The 16,992-nt window shown below is 43.7% G+C and overlaps 1 protein-coding gene and 1 pseudogene across 1 annotated transcript in view; one reads left to right on the top strand and one right to left on the bottom strand.

Moving 5' to 3' along the window:
• The window catches only part of RGS6 (regulator of G protein signaling 6), a 581,418-nt gene that overhangs the window by 493,630 nt on the left and 70,796 nt on the right, over positions 1-16,992 (bottom strand). The window lies entirely within an intron of this gene.
• On the top strand, positions 321-7,632 carry LOC116749871 (annotated as a pseudogene).

Here is a 16,992-nt window from a genome sequence, read left to right as displayed (position 1 = left end):
TTTCTTGGGTAGCTGTAAGGCAGTTTAGCAAAGGGGGTTCCTCCAAATGTGTTTTGAGCTCTGAGAAGGTTTAGTGAAATAAGTATGTATCTTCCAAGACTCTTACTTAGAAAGTTATACTCATTTTGGACATATAAGTTTTCTCAATATTTTAGGATCACATGTGGGAAAGTACTAAGGAAATCAACGGGAATGGCCAGTTGGGGATCAGAACTAAGAGAGCTACAGGTGCTCAAAGGATGGCCCAGTGCATCCTATGACATCAGGATCGGCTTAAGACAGGCAGGACACTCCTAACTAGGTGGAGGCTGGAGGTAAAGATGGACACAAATGAAGGTAAGAGAGGATGCAGTCTGAGCTGGGGCGTGGAGAGTAGTTAACACAGAAGGAGTGAAAAAGCACCCACCTGTGAGCACAGGTGTAGCCATGTTTGCCAACAGGACACATCTGTGTGTGCCCGGAAGAGGTTGTCACAGGAGAGAACTCAGATATAAAATGGGGAGACAGGTGAAGCGTGGTCCAGTTATGAAAGGCTTTGAAAACTATTTCAAAATGGTTGGACTTTCCCCCACAGATGATGGGAAGCATGAAAGATTTCTAAGCAAAGGAGCGATCAAAGCAGGGTCTTGATACATACAAGGGCAGGGTAGAGGCAGCTTGGGCTCCTGGCTAGAAGAGGCCTGTGGATTCAGTCGGACCTGAGTTCAAATTCTGACTTAACCACTTATTGGATCAGTGAGTGACCTTGAGGGAATCTGTTTCCTCATCTGTAAAATGGGGATGATAATAATAATAATAAAGCTCCTATGGGGATCTAGTGCCCCGCCTGGAATAAGCACTCAAACGATGGCGTGTATGTGCCAGCACTTGGGCGGTGACAGATTGGTGAGAAGACAGGCTAGCAGCCCAGAGAGAACACTTAGGAGGCCTTTACAGTCATTCTAAAATGGACAGGCAAAGCGCTCAGCTGGCAGGGGTTTCCTTTTCACAAAGGCAGTGGAAGGGATGCCCCAGAGATTTCCAAAGAAAGTCAATGAGGCCTGGCGATTGGTTGAGGAAAGAGGAGGGAAGGGTGGGGACTCAGGCCTAGAGGCTGCGGTCTGGGAGAAAGTGGTGCCATGAGCAGAGAGCAGAGAAGGGAGGGAGGGGCTCCCCATGCCACTGGCTCTGTCTGAGTCAGCAAGACCTGGGGAGGAGAAGATCTGAGGCCCAGTGGGCTTATTCCTTCATTTCCTTGGAGACTCTGTTCTCCCCCCCGTCAGAGAGGCTTTCCCTGGCCAGCTCCTACACGCTTCTCCTTCAGAGCACGTGTGTAACTATCTGACATAGTATATGTTTGTCTACTGATGGGTTGTACTGTCTGGCTGTCTGCCTAATAAAACATGTGCTCCAGGAGGGAGCTTGTTCCACATCCTCGGTGCCTAGGGCAGCGCCTAGCATACAGTAGATGCTCAGTAATATTAGCGTTGTTATTAAAGTGCTTTTAAAAGTGTCTCGCATATAAAACATGTTCAGTAAATATTAGCATTTATTGGTGAGTATCTCAAAAAATTGTAAAGAGAAAGGCAGATGGGAAGTGCTGAACCTTGGAACACGCAGGGAAGAGAGGTGAGATGTGCCCCTGGGGAGGGCCACACCTTGCACCATGTGGCCAGAGGCTTTTTCAAACGTTAATACTGAAAACAAAAAAAGGGAGGCAAAACCACTTCACCCACGGATGGGTCAGCAGCTATGAAAGGGGAAGAATGGGTGTTTTGTGGCAACAGAAAAGGCAGGCGCTAGGGCTGAGTAAACTTCTGAAATATGAAATTAACTTGTAATGGCCTCTTTGGCCCAATCTTTCCCTTTCCTCTCGTCAGATCATTTGGAAATCCAGATTCTGGCAGAGTTCACAAGAGCTCACTTAGCTGGGAGACCAAACATCAAGCTAATTAGCAGATTCATAACTGACTGCTCCAGATATACAGGGACTGCAAGATCAGCTCCTCCAGCAAATATGCCTACTGTGCACCGGGAAAATTCTTGGCAAAGCCATTAACACAACTTCATAGTGAGACAGGTCTATGTTGCTGGTAGAATAGAACTTCTGCCACTTCTCAACCTCCCCCATGTAGATGCGGGCTCAGAGAAGCCATGACTGCCCAAGCACCTCCTCTCAGGTAGCATCAGGTAACATACAGCGTTCCAGAATGCTCATGCAAGCACCAAGCAAAAATCCCTAAGGCCACTTTTCGACTCAAATTAAGGCTGTGCTGCTAAATTAGATTGTGAACAAGGTGAAGTGCCCTGGGGTCCATCCTCAGCCATTACCTGAGACCAAAACGTCAGCCACCTGCAACTCCTAATCACAAACTATAATGACCACTGACTCCTTCTTTGCCTTGATTTCAGAGGATGAGCAAATGAACCAAGAGGGGATATAAAAATTCACTTGTCTGTGGCCTTCCAGAAACTACATGCATGACAGTACATCCTTAAAACATGTTTCAGCAGACTGGGAGTAAGGTACATTTCTCGAAAGTCAACATGGAAAACAATGGAGCTCTACTGTGCTCAGAAGGAAGTGTACTCATGCTCCTTTTTGCAACTATTAATAGCCCCTAGGCAACTGCTTTTCAGATTTTTCTTTAATTTAAACTCACCCCAAACTGCAAACTCTCATAGACAAACACAATCACGATTCTATTCTGGATTACCAGGTGAGACAACTGCGTAAATATATTAGGAATATATTATATGAGATGGAAAATAGCATTGACCTTCACATTAGTCACCTTGAGAACGGGCACACTTCATACTTAGTGTTACTGATGTTCAGACCACTTAAGAGGAGGGAATGTCAGATAAAGCTAAGTTCCTTGCCTGGCTCTGCCCCTGACAAACTGCTAGGCCAGTTACTCAAGTTCTCCATTGGCAAAGAGTTATGGGGTCTTCGTAAGAATTACATGAGCTAAGATCAGAGGACTCTGCATGCTGCCTAGTTCATGATTAGTTCGTTTAGGGATCCGATTTGGGGTTTTGCTTTTTGTTTTACTGGGTTTTGTTTTGCTTTTGGGTGTTGAATCCTGAAATTGCATTTAAATGGCGATCCCTCATTTCAGCAAGATGTTGAGCTAAGATGACATACACATCCAAACATTCCTGCTATAAGCACCGAGAATTATTATCATCATTAATGCCGTTTATTTTTTTTAACATCTTTATTGGAGTATAATTGCTTTACAATGGTGTGTTAGTTTCTGCTTTATAACAAAGTTAATTAGTTATACATATTCATATGTTTCCATATCTCTTCCCTCTTGCGTCTCCCTCCCTCCCACCCTCCCTATCCCACCCTTCTAGGTGGTCACAAACCACCTAGCTGATCTCCCTGTGCTATGCAGCTGCTTCCCATTAGCTAGCTATTTTACATTTGGTAGTGTATATATGTCCATGCCACTCTCTCACTTTGTCACAGCTTACCCTTCCCCCTCCCCATATCCTCAAGTCCATCCTCTAGTAGGTCTGTGTCTTTATTCCTGTCTTACCCCTAGGTTCTTCATGACATTTTTTTTAAATTCCATATATATGTGTTAGCATACAGTATTTGTTTTTCTCTTTCTGACCTACTTCACTCTGTATGACAGACTCTAGGTCCATCCACCTCACTACAAATATCTCAATTTCGTTTCTTTTTATGGCTGAGTAATATTCCATTGTATATATGTGCCACATCTTCTTTATCCATTCATCCGATGATGGACACTTAGGTTGCTTCCATGTCCTAGCTATTGTAAATAGAGCTGCAGTGAACATTTTGGTACATGACTCTTTTTGAATTATGGTTTTCTCAGGGTATATGCCCCGTAGTGATGAAAGAAATTTAAAGATGATACAAATAGATGGAGAGATATACCATGTTCTTGGATTGGAAGAATCAACATTGTGAAAATGACTCTACTACCCAAAGCAATCTACAGATTCAATGCAATCCCTATCAAACTACCACTGGCATTTTTCACAGAACTAGAACAAAAAATTTCACAATTTGTATGGAAACACAAAAGACCCTGAATAGCCAAAGCAATCTTGAGAACGAAAAATGGAGCTAGAGGAATCAGGCTCCCTGACTTCAAACTATACTACAAAGCTACAGTAATCAAGACAGTATGGTACTGGCACAAAAACAGAAAGATAGATCAATGGAACAGGACAGAAAGCCCAGAGATAAATCGCACATATGACGCACATATGGTCACCTTATCTTTGATAAAGGAGGCAGGAATATACAGTGGAGAAAGGACAGCCTCTTCAATAAGTGGTGCTGGGAAAACTGGACAGCTACATGTAAAAGAATGAAATTAGAACACTACCTAACACCATACACAAAAATAAACTCAAAATGGATTAAAGACCTAAATGTAAGGCCAGACACTATCAAACTCTTAGAGGAAAACATAGGCAGAACACTCTATGACATAAATCACAGTAAGATCCTTTTTGACCCACCTTCTAGAGAAATGGAAATAAAAACAAAAATAAACAAATGGGACCTAATGAAACTTCAAAGCTTTTGCACAGCAAAGGAAACCATAAACAAGACCAAAAGACAACCCTCAGAATGGGAGAAAATATTTGCAAATGAAGCAACTGACAAAGGATTAATCTCCAAGATTTACAAGCAGCTCATGCAGCTCAATAACAAAAAAACAAACAACCCAATCCAGAAATGGGCAGAAGACCTAAATACACATTTCTCCAAAGAAGATATACAGACTGCCAGCAAACACATGAAGGAATGCTCAACATCATTAATCATTAAAGAAATGCAAATCAAAACTACAATGAGATAACATCTCACACCAGTCAGAATGGCCATTAAGAAAAAATCCAGATACAGTAATTTTTTAAATGCATACTTGAACCTGCAATAAAGAATAGGAAATTACCAGGTACCAGAAACAAAGCCTCAACTGAAAACCAGAAGTAAGCAGAGGAATCAACTGGGCAGCCACTCCTGGGGCTGAGGGGGACCACAGCACAGAGGAAGGAATAGAATAAGCATTGATCCAGGGGAAGTAAGGGTGTAGATGTCAACTAGCAAATGGGGACAGGAGGCTAAGCCCTTGAGTCCTGCCCGAGAGAGAAGGGTGCTGCCCAATGCGAGGCCCTGCAAAGAGCTGCAACTCCAGGAAAAATGGGCTGAAAAGTATTTCCCTACCAGCTCAGCTAGCTTGTCTATCTCTGGCTTCAGGAGAGGAGAACTAAAAGCTTCCTGAAAAATTTGAACCTCATACCTCTACCTCTGGAGAATTTGGGGTACAAATTTAGGCTACAGTCTGGAAATGCCCAACCTAAGAAATTAGCATAAAAATTGGTCCTGGGCCAACCACGGGCATGGGAAAAATGAGAGCAAAACTCCCACAACCCATGCTACAGACAATTAGAAAAGTCAGACCCAGGAAGCTCACAAGTGATAAAAGCACACTGAACCAGAGGATTCCAGCCTCTAAGAACTGGAAATAATAGAAAACTCTGAAAGAGAATATAATTAGGTATGTTTAAAAGGAGAGAAAAACCAATCACAGATGCCAAAAACACAGTTGATAAAGCTCAACATTAATTTATGATTTCTTAAAAACAACAAAATTCGGCAAACAAGAAAACCTTTCTTACAAATCTAAGACTAGAAAGACATTTTCTTAACCCAATAAAGGGCACACGCTAACCAGCCCATGGATAGCATCATTCTTAATGGCACAGCACTATAAGCTCTCCTTTTAAAGTCAGTAATGAGACAAGAAAGGTTACTATCGCTTCCTGTGTTCAACACTGTTGAGGGGGTTCACAAACTTTCTGTAAAGGGCCTGATAGCAAGTACTTCAGGCTTTGCAAACTAGAAAGTCTCTGTTCCAAGTAGTCAACTCTGCTGTTGTAATGCAAAAGGAACCAGAGACAATAAGAGTGTGGCTGTGTTTCAATAAAACTTTATTTACAAAGACAGGTATTAGAGTGGAAGTCCAAGCCAATACATTAATTCAAGAAAAATAAGTGAAAGTTACTGTGATATAAAATACATGTATCTGGTCTTCATCCCGGGTTCCTAGCACAGAGCTCCTAAAACCCCTGGAATTTCCTGAGTGATAGGGGTGAGACGAGTGTCTTTTGCTATTCATAAGTCCCTTTTAACCACAGGTGAATTTATGCTAATGAGGTGACTCCTGGCAGATGAAGCTGGTTACCAGAGGAGAGGGGAGAGGGGCTGGAGATTGAGTTCAATCACCAATGGCCAAGAATTTAATCAATCATGCCTATATAATGAAACCTCCATAAAAACCATAAAGGACAGGGTTTGGAGACCTTCTGGGTAGGTGACCACATGGAGGTGCTGCGAGGGTGGCGTGCCTGGAGAGGGCATGGAAGCCCCGTGTACCCCTCCCCCCATATCTTGCCCTATACATCTCTCCCATTTAGCTGTTCCTAAGTTGTATCCCTATAGGAAACCAGTGATAGTAAGTACAGCGCTTTCCTGAGATCTGTGCACCATTCTAGCAAATTATTGAACTCAGGAGGGGGTCATGGGAACCTACTAGTCAAAAGCATGGGAAGCCCAGACTTGTGATTGGCATCTGAAGAGGGGACAGTCTTGAGGGGTCTATGCTAACTCCAGGTCGATAATGCCAGAATTGAATTAAATTGTAGGCCATCCAGTTGGTCCACAGAAAATTGAAATGTGTGGAAAATCCACGCACGTGTTGTCAGTAGAAGAACGGTTTTCCTTTAGTCACACAAACTTAAAAAAAAAAATCTGTCATTATCAACAAGTTATATATCCATATGCATAGGAAATGCAAGACTATCTACAGAAAAACCATGAAATTAAATGAGAGTTCAGCAAGATATACAAAACCAAGTAACGTTCCTACGCACTAGCAACAACATGAAAACATAATAAAAAGATGCCATTAACAGCACAAACACAGGGGGCGTGACCAGGCCAGGGCCGGCCCGGGGGCTCCGCACGCTGCAGCTGGCCCCGGGTGCCCCCTCCGCCACCCTCTGCGCGGAGCCAGGCTGAGCCGAGCTCACGGGCTACGCCGAGCCAGCAGCCCGTAGCCAGCCGGCGGCCCTCCTGGAAGTGGCGGCGCAGGAAGGGGACCGACGCACGCACGTGGCCCAGCGGCAGCCAGGGCTGACAGTGGCCCCGCGGGGGGCGCGGCGTTGGCTGCTCCAGCCCCTGGACCGGGCATTGGCGGCCCAGGGCCCTGCGTCTACTTTTGGAGACCCCTTGGGGCCGCAGGCGAGGGCCCGGGCACCACGGACAATGAGGGCCCAATGAGGCGCCAAGGAAAGGTCATGGTCAAGTAGGAACGCAAGGAGCTACGGAAGAGCCTTAACCTGGAGGAGTGGATCCTGGAGCAGCGGATCCTGGAGCAGCTCATTCGCCTGCCAGCAAGAGGAGATCCCGGAGCTGGAGACTGATGTGGATAACTCCTGGACGTGGAGGGCGATGACACCCGAGTTGCCAGGGTCAAGGAGCCGCTGGTGGACTGTTACAAACCCACTGAGGTCTTCAGCTCTGGCCTGCTGGACAAGATTCGGGGCATGCAGAAGCTGAGCACACCCCAGAAGAAGTAAGGGTCCTCGACCCAGGTGAACAATGGCTCCCACAGGACAATCGCTGACCCCCAACCTCGTAGCAACAGCAATACCGGGGGGCCCTGCTGCCAGGCCTGCTGCCACGAGCACGGCTCCCTATGCCCCTGGCCCAGGGGCCTCTTCCCTGCCCCCTCAGTCTTCCATTTTGGGGGTTTTTTATTATTATTAAACTGATGGCAGTTTTTGTGTTTTTATATTGACTGTGGCACGGACTCTTTAATAAAGCTAGGATACGCCTTTGGTGCAGTTAAAAAAAAAAAGCAACAGAAATACAGGGTATGGGATACTTACAAATTCCCTCAATAAAGATAGGTAAGAAAAGTATACCAAAAATTGGGAAATTCTATTGAAGGACATTAAAAAAGAACTAAATAAACACAGTATAACATGTTTGTGGGTGAGAAGACCCATTATCATAAGAAGACAAATTTTCATAATGTATCTGTAAAACGTCTGAGTAATTCCAACAAAGCAAAACAGGGCTCCACATTCCTGAAACATATTTTAAAGTGTCAAGAGCCTGGTATGGCCAAAACAGTTCTGAAGGTGAAATACTATAGAGCAGTTAAACAAATCGACATGGATAAATCTCCAAAATATTGTCGGAGGGAAACATACAGTATAATACAATTCATGTCCATTTTAAAACACTCCCTCCAAAAGGCCTAGACACACCTGGGATTGGCAGAGGTGTGACTACAGAGGGAGGGTGGGTACAGATGGGCATGGGGCGGGGTAGGGTTTTAGGAATACCTAAAATGTATTTTTTTGGAGAAAGAAGAAAGAACACATGCCAACAAATAGAGCAAATAGCATCCGATCACAAATATGAATATCTAAAATTTTCTATATAATTTGGAAATTAGGTAAAAATTGAGTTTTTTGCCCATATTTTAATGAAGAATTAAATTTATGCCCAGCTTGTTTGGGAGGCATACAAGTCTTAATAACAACAAAAAAAAACCCAACTCCCTGCTGAGCCAGAGAATGCAAACTCAGTCACCTGGATTCCTTTCTTCCAGTGCAACACTGACCCAGGCACAGCTGAGATCATCTTCACATCTGGTTTGTGGTCTGAGCTGGTTAATGTTTAACCTGCATCGTTTAAGACTAAGCTCACACCATAGTCTTCATTACACAAACTAATTCGCTTGGGAAAAAAAAAAGTTAGCATCCATTTAAACATCAGCGCTGGAAATACACCTGTCTGTCAAACAGAGTCCCATAGTATTCTATAGGCTTGATATGTTTATAATTTGAAACATTATTTTTAAAAGAAACACTGTTCAGAACAAAAAATGTACCAGTCTTATGACATAAATGAAAAGACATCTAAAATCCTACGTTGCCTTGGACAGGACCAGTGCTCCCTGGTTCCATCACCCACCTTAGCTGCTGGACTCAATGCCAGTGATTCTTTCCCTTTTCCAAAAATCAAAGCCTCCTACAAAGAATGAATATTTGTCAGACTTGAAAATATTCCCAAGAATATGCCATAGGCTCAGAAGACAACTTAAAAAGAAGGATTCCAGAAATGTTTGGGGCCATAGCAACATCGATGGAAGCATCAAAGGATTACATCTATCCCAAGGTCACTAGTTTGAAGACAGCAAAATCCATTTATACTGTAAATCTGATTTTCTTTAATTCAGCAGCGGCAACTAAAGTCACTCCTCTCCTGACTGTCAATGTCATCAAGTATGGGAGTCAACACACCGCACAGCTAGGAGCGATGTTGGAACCAGCATTAAAAATGACACCACACCCTTACAAAGAGCGTGCCATTCAACACAGGGCTCATGCAGTGGTTGTAAATTACCGCAGATCCTCGCAGCATCCGGGTGGATTTACCTAGGTGTTTGGCTCAGAACTTGGAAACTTGTTAATCAAATGCTGAACCCCATGGGTCAGTAGAAAGGAAACACTATTTTCACAGTGAGATCAGATCCAGCAGCTGCGATAAGGGCAGGGAATGGCAGAGGAATCAGAGAACCTGATCGGCTTAGAGGGAGGCATGTCCAAGTAGCAAACATTGCCTGCATGGTTTCTGAAGATGCTCACCCTCAAGTCCAATAAAAATCAGAAGAAAAGCCTGCAAGCCCCCATCCCACTCTGTGGACAAGAGTTCCCTTGTCCATCATCAGTTCATCACACAAAGCCTGCATTATGTGTACAACTTACAATCAACAAAGCATAGACATGTTTGTTCACAAATGTGTATTTCGTTCATGAGTTTATCGAGTGCCTACCACGGCCGAGTGCAGAACTGGTATACAAACGGTGACCTGAAACAGCCGCGTCCCTGCCCTCATCAAGTGTGCGTAAATTAAGTGTGCTGTTCACAAAACCAATGACAAATTTCTTCTAAGAAGGCTTTAATTCTCCCCTCATTTGTCACTGTAGGAATCTGCCTACAAAAGGGCTCCGACTCACCTTTCAAATGTGCAAGATTACACACTATCCCTATAAACTCCCACATGTTGAGATCGCCGTGTTCATGGCTCCTGGCCATTTAAACTGGTAAAACACAGTCTTTAATACATAATTCATCTACTGAAGAACGTATCCACGCTTCATTTTACAGGAGCTATTTGATGATTAACCTCGCTTACTCGACAAGGGACTCAGCTGGCAATAAAGGCTAAAGTTTCTTGTTTGCTTACCCTATGCCAGGCACTGTTAAGTATTTCCCACGTACTAACTCATTTAGTCTTCACAACGATACAGCCATGTGGGTATTACTTTTATCCTCAATTTACAGATGAGGGTAAATGAGACATTCCCAGGTTCACAAACCTGCCCAAAGTCACACAGCTGGTAAATGGTTGAGTCACAATTCAAATTGTGGTCCAAGCTCTTTACCACTCACAAAACTGCCTCCAAGACAAAAAAGGTGGAGATAAAACCTGATGGCCACACACTAATTCTTATACACATGGACCTCATCCAAAAAGGAAGACGGCAGAAGCTGACAACTGTAAAGCAATAAAAAAAATACTTAAGAAAGGTCAACAATCTGCGTGGGGTGGGGGGGGTGGGGGGTTAACAGACTTGGTCACTAAAATACCTTGGAGGGCATTTCAGAGTGGAAAGGGCATCTCAGAGTGGAAAGTGTTTTAAGTGGGAAGCAGGGGATGGGTGATGAGGAAGTTGAAGGCTGCCAGCACAAGGGACTGATCGTAAGTGTGGCAGGAGAGTAAAGGAAACGCACAGAAGTCCAGCTCCGAGTGAAAGCAAGTCTAAGGAAAAGGATGGCTGTTCTATTTAGTGTTGGAGAAACCTGAGCATCCTTATAGAAACTGGTAGAAAGGAAGAAATGCAGGCATGAGAAGCAGAAAAACAGATGACATGTTCAAGAAGAGGGAGGACGGGCTAGAGAGGAGACCTTTTGAAAGAAGGATAGACGAGTTTTTGATAAAAGAGGAGGAAAGTTTTCTAATTAGGTGGAAAGGAGATCACATGAGAGAGGTCCTATTAGATCACCTTGAAATTATCAGGAAAACAGGAGTCAAGGTCATCTCCTAAGACTGAAGGAGACTTGAAGAGGGGGAAACGTTCTGATAATGACCACAGGAATCAATACGGTATGTCTGCACGCACACATACCCACACACGAGAACAGACACACCCTTTGATTAAAATACTTCTCTAAGAAACTGTAAATAACTCCTCAAGGAAGTCTACTTCTAGTATATATTTTAGGTTTTTCTCCCACATCAAAGCTATGGTTTCTATCTTCGTATATAAGTCTATTTTGAGATACTGTGCAGAGGAGGGGACAATATGAAATAAGAAAAGTTCATTTGTCTCAACTTCTATGGAGGCAATAATATGATAAAGAGGCAAGGCTCAGTAGAGAAATGTTAGTATCTTATAAGGTCCTGAAACATTTGTTAATTAATTTTTCAGAAGGAAGGTTTTATTTCAATGGTAAGAATAGTTATCATCACCAAGGCATAGGAGAGAGAAAAAAAAATCAGGGGACCTAAGAAGTGAGGAACAGAGACGAAGCATGGTCTGACGGCCACACACTACTTCTCATACGTGTGGACGTCATCCAGAAAGGAAGATGGCAGAAGTGACAACTGTAAGGCAGGCGGCTGCCTCTGGGACTGGTTCTTCCAGACAAAGGAACAGGAAGGGAAGCCTGCTTCCTTATACCGACCCAGGATCGCGGTTTCCCGCAAAGCAGCCAGATGGGCTATAAAATTCTTCAAAGGTAGAAATATCAATTCACTCAACAAATATTTCTTTAACACCTGTGTTCCAGGCACTAAGCTAAATGCTGGAGAGAGAGAAATGACTGGCTTCCGGTATTAGTTTATCTACGGCTGTGAGGATTAAAACCACTCTAAAACTCAGTGGCTTAAAATAACAAAACAATTGTTATCTCACAGTTTCAGAGGAGGTGGCTCTGGCTCAGGGTCTCTGTGCTGGGGGTCCCCCAGGGTCAGTGACCACTGGAATGATGCACAGGACTCACACATGGTATTATTTATAGCTCTGATTTATTACAGCAAAATCAGCAAAGGGTGCCTGGAGTGAAGTCCGTAGGAAACCAGGCATGAGCTGCCAAGAGTCCTCTCCCTACCAAGTCACACAGGACAGGCTTAATTCCCCAGCATCGTATTGTGACTACAATTTGTGAAATGTTCTCTACCAGGGAAGCTCATCAGAGACTCAGTGCCCGAGGTTTTTATTGGTGGCTGTTCACATACCCACCCTCTGTCTAGCACATACCAAAATTCCAGACTTCCAGATAGAAGCAGGTGTTCATGATAAAAATACTGCTTGCACAGTTTAGGGACAGTCAACCACTCTCACCATCAGTTAGAGAATGGTGAGAACCCTCCCTAAATCCAAGCTCCCAGATGCCAGCCAAGAGCCAATCTTGCAAGCAGGACTTTCTACGGATGGCAGTTTCAGGCCTGCTATGTGAATTCTTTTCTATGCAATGTCCCATGAGGTTGTAGTCAAGGTGTCAGCTGGGGCTCCTTCATCTGAAGCCTTGACTAGAGCTAGAGGTACGCTCATAAGAAAGCTCTCACACGCAGCTACAGGCTGGAAGTTCTTCCCTGTGCAGGGCTCTCCACGTGGCTGCCTGCACATCCTCAACATGTGGCAGCTGGCATTCCCCCACGGCAAGTCATCCAAGAGAGTAAGAGATCAAGAACATGCCCCAAATGGAAGCCACAGTCTCTAATACACTAATCTCCAAGTGACATACCATCACTTCCACTGCTGGTCACAAAGACCAACTCTAGTACAATGTGGGAAGAGGAGGGGATGCCGAGAGTCAGAGGTCATGGTGGGCTGTCTTGGAGGGTGCCTACCACAGCCTACCTTCTGGCTCCCAATGATTCAAATCCCTTCTACATGCAACATACACTAACCCCTCCCACGGCCCCTAAAAGTCTTATCCCATCACAGCAACCGTTCCACGTCTAGACACTTGTCATCTAGATCATGTCTAAGTACAGATGAGACTTCTTCGATATAGTCTCTGATGTATGGCTCCTCTCAATCTGTAGACACCTGTCACTCAAGCGACACACACTCAACATGCAACGGTGGGACAAGCAGAGGATAACTGCTATAAACACTCCTGCTCGCAAAGGGGGTGATGAGGAGCACGCAGGGGTAGCAATTCCAAAATCCTGCCGAGCAGATGTTCCCTGATTTGGTCTAGAGGTGAGGTCTGAGAATAGTTCTCTATGACCCTAATGCCACCCTGCGGGCTCCTGGTTTTGGCCTCTCCATCATCTTTCCATTTTCATGAAGGGTAAAACGCGTTTGCAGAGGAGTAGTTTCCACAGCTTGCCTCCTACTTGTTGATGCCTGGGGGTCCAAAGACCTCTCTTCATTTTGTTCTATGTTCCTTTCATTTCAAGCTGATGGCGCCACTCCCAGTATGACTCTTAAGAACTCTGAAGGTCTTCTGTGACTACTTTTAGGATTCATTCCATTAGACCAAAGCCCCACCCACCAATCCCTGTGCATTTGGTCCTTCCTCACCCTGGGCTTTTGCTGGGGTACCATGTCCTTGAGCCTCCAAGAAGCGCTCTTGTTTGATCAAGTGGATCTGTGAAGACAAACCCTTAATCTCTTTAGAGGGCTTTTTGGCTGGCTGCTTGGTACTCTGAGATACCATCTTTGATTTTGTGAGATCTTAAGATTTTACAGTCACACCCTTGGCTCCACGTCTGGAGCTTGTTTTCCTAAAAGTGGCCCCAACTTGATCTTTGCTTAGAAGCCATTTCTTGCTGCAAATCTTCAAAGACAGCTAGTCCTGGCTCTTTTGTGCTGACTGCTTCTGCCCTCACCTTCTCTCCTCCTGCAATTTTACTACAAGCAACAGGAAAAAAACAGAAGGCACTTTCAACACCTCGGTTAGAAATCTCCTTAACTGTATCACCTAGTTCATTAGGTACATTTTTTATTTTCCACATTACTGCAGGCACCAGTATGGCTAAATATTTTGCCACCACATAACAGACTCTCCCTTTCCCAGTTCCCAGTATTATTTTCCTGTAAGCCTTCACCGGCAGCCTCCTCAAAGTCCAAACTTCTATAGACAGTGTATTCAAGGTGCGTTAAGCTTTTATTAACCTGTTCCTCAAAGTCCTTACAGCTTTTTTCCACTGCACACTGCCAAGATTCAAGGCCACTACCATATTTTAGTGTTTCGTTACATCAGCACCCCACTTCTACTACCAAAATCTTATTAGTTACCTATTGCTGTGTAATAAGCCATCCTGATGAAAACAATAAGCGTCTATTGTCTCACATGCTTTCTGAGGCTCAGAAATTGGGAGCCTAAATTTAGGCGGACTGGTTTCAGCTCAGGGTCTCCCGTGAGTTGCAATCAAGCTGATGGGCAGAGCCTGTAACAGCTGAAGGCTCAACAAGGGGAAGATCTGCTTCTAAACTCACTCACATGGTTGTTGCCAGCCACCCGTTTTTTATTAGCTGCTGCCACATGACTGAGTCTCTCTCCATGCATTGCCTATTTTCCCAGCCCAGCAGCTGGCTTTCCATAGAATGAGTGGTCCAAGAGAAAGAGCCCAACATGGAAACCTCAGTCACTTATACCCTAATCTAGGACATGAAAAACCATCACTTCTGTAGTAATCTATTTTCGAAGGCGTGAATACCAGGAGATGAGAATCACTGGGGCCCATCTTGGTGGATGGCTACCACGTTTCCTACCTGGAAGTCTAATGGAATGATAGCCGTCAACAACTACTTACAATAAAATTTAATAAGGGCCATAAAAAACACATGGGAGAAGTTATCACCAGCTTACCCTGAGGAGTCAAGTTGGTGTGACAGAGGAGGTGATGTGTATGTAATTTAGGGCCCTAAAGGGATGAATGGGATTTGTCAGAAACATGGAAGAGCCTCGGCCTGCCGGAAGCTTCCCACGCATTTCTCTTTTTGCATATCCTACCTGCCTGGTAAATTCAATAACCCCAAAGCTCCTCCTAAGAGCAACTATGGAACGACTTAATTTAATATCAGTGTTTCTGGAGGACACATTACCATTTAATAGCTGAATCAAAAGCATAATGGTAGATGACAAACGCTATGCTTGGAAATGTCTCAGGTAAAGGTCAACCTTAAGGGGGAAAAATGACAGATGAATAAAGCAAAAATACACTGTTTGATAACAAATGTCAAAGTCAGAATAAATGCCCCTAATTTGGTAAAGCACACAACTCTTCAACACGTAATAGTGATTATTTAAATAAGAAGGCAAGAAGAAAGATGCAGATGGAGAAAGAAATGCTAACCAAAGGACCTCCACGTGAAACAGATGCAAAGCACAGTTTAAAGAGTAGGTGGAAAACTAGGTTAGGCAAGCACACTGGAGTATGAAAGCTAATTTTTCATTTCTTATTATAAGTGATAAAATCTTTTTATAAAAATCTGTAAATAAGCATAAAAAGAAAGTAAAATTCACCCATAACCTTAAATTCTAGGGATAACCACTAACTGGATTATAGACTATACCCTTGTAGACTGCTGGATAGATAGGTAGAGAGATACACATATACCACACACACATATATGTATGTATATATATGCATGCATGTATGTATGTATATGTGTGTGTAATTTTGGAAATATGTCATTTTTGGAAACGGCTCCGTGTTTTTCATGCATATAAAATTAACACACAAATATTAAATTCACTTATGGGTAATGCATTCTAAAGTCTAAATATTATGGAGAGGTATGAGGGAGAGTAAAATTCACCTGTACTTCTTTTACTCAGGGGGAAAAACACTTTACTGTTAACATCTAGTATTCTTCTTACAGGCATATTCAATGCAAATATGATTTTAATGCAAAAATAGGCTCATGCTGTTTTGTTAAGTGCTTCTCTCACTTAAAAGTATATGGTAGCTACCTTCCTCCGTGAACACGTGTACACCTACAGTATTTTTAATGACTATATAGTTCCAGAATAGGTATGTACCATAACTTATTTAACCAGTCCCTACTGATGAGCATTTATGCTGCTCCCAATTTTCCATCATTGTCAACAAGCCTCAGCATTGATACCTTTGTGCACACGTCTTTGCACACTTACTGGTTACTTCGTCAGGATAAACTTCCAGAGTTAGGTTGGTTATGTCAAAAGACATTCACTTTTTTTTTTTTAATTTTATTTATTTTCGGCTGTGTTGGGTCTTCGTTGCTGAGCGAGGGCTTTCTCTAGTTGCGGCGAGCGGGGGCTACTCTTCATTGCGGTGTGCGGGCTTCTCATTGCGGTGGCTTCTCCTGTTGCAAAGCACAGGCTCTAGGTGCACAGGCTTCAGTAGTTGTGGCACGTGGGCTCAGTAGTTGTGGCTCATGGGCTCTAGAGCGCAGGCTCAGTAGTTGTGGCGCACGGGCTTAGTTGCTCCACAGCATGTGGGATCTTCCCAGACCAGGGCTCAAACCCACGTCCTCTGCACTGACAGGCAGATTCTTAACCACTGCGCCACCAGGGAAGCCCAAGACATTCAGTTTTAAAGAACTTCTATGCATATTGCTGCATGTCCCACCATAAATGTCATACCAATGTATACCCACACCAAGAGTACAGAAATGTCTCTGGCCGCCACCTTCACCATTACTGAGTACCATAAGCACATACAGTCTTAATTTTCATTTCTTCAGACATGAACGATAATATATTAAGACAATACACTTTAAAATGTTTAAAGATCATTTAAACTTCTTCTCTGTGAATTACACATCCTTGTTTTTTACCAACTTTTCACGGAAGTGTTCACTCCCACCCAAATGCACACCCATTCACATGTTTAACACCCTGGCAACAAAGTGTTACCAGCAGAACACAAA

Source organism: Phocoena sinus, chromosome 2 (genome assembly GCF_008692025.1).
Source record: "Phocoena sinus isolate mPhoSin1 chromosome 2, mPhoSin1.pri, whole genome shotgun sequence".
NCBI classification, from domain to species: domain Eukaryota; kingdom Metazoa; phylum Chordata; class Mammalia; order Artiodactyla; family Phocoenidae; genus Phocoena; species Phocoena sinus.
This window is presented reverse-complemented; position numbering and strand designations above follow the sequence as displayed.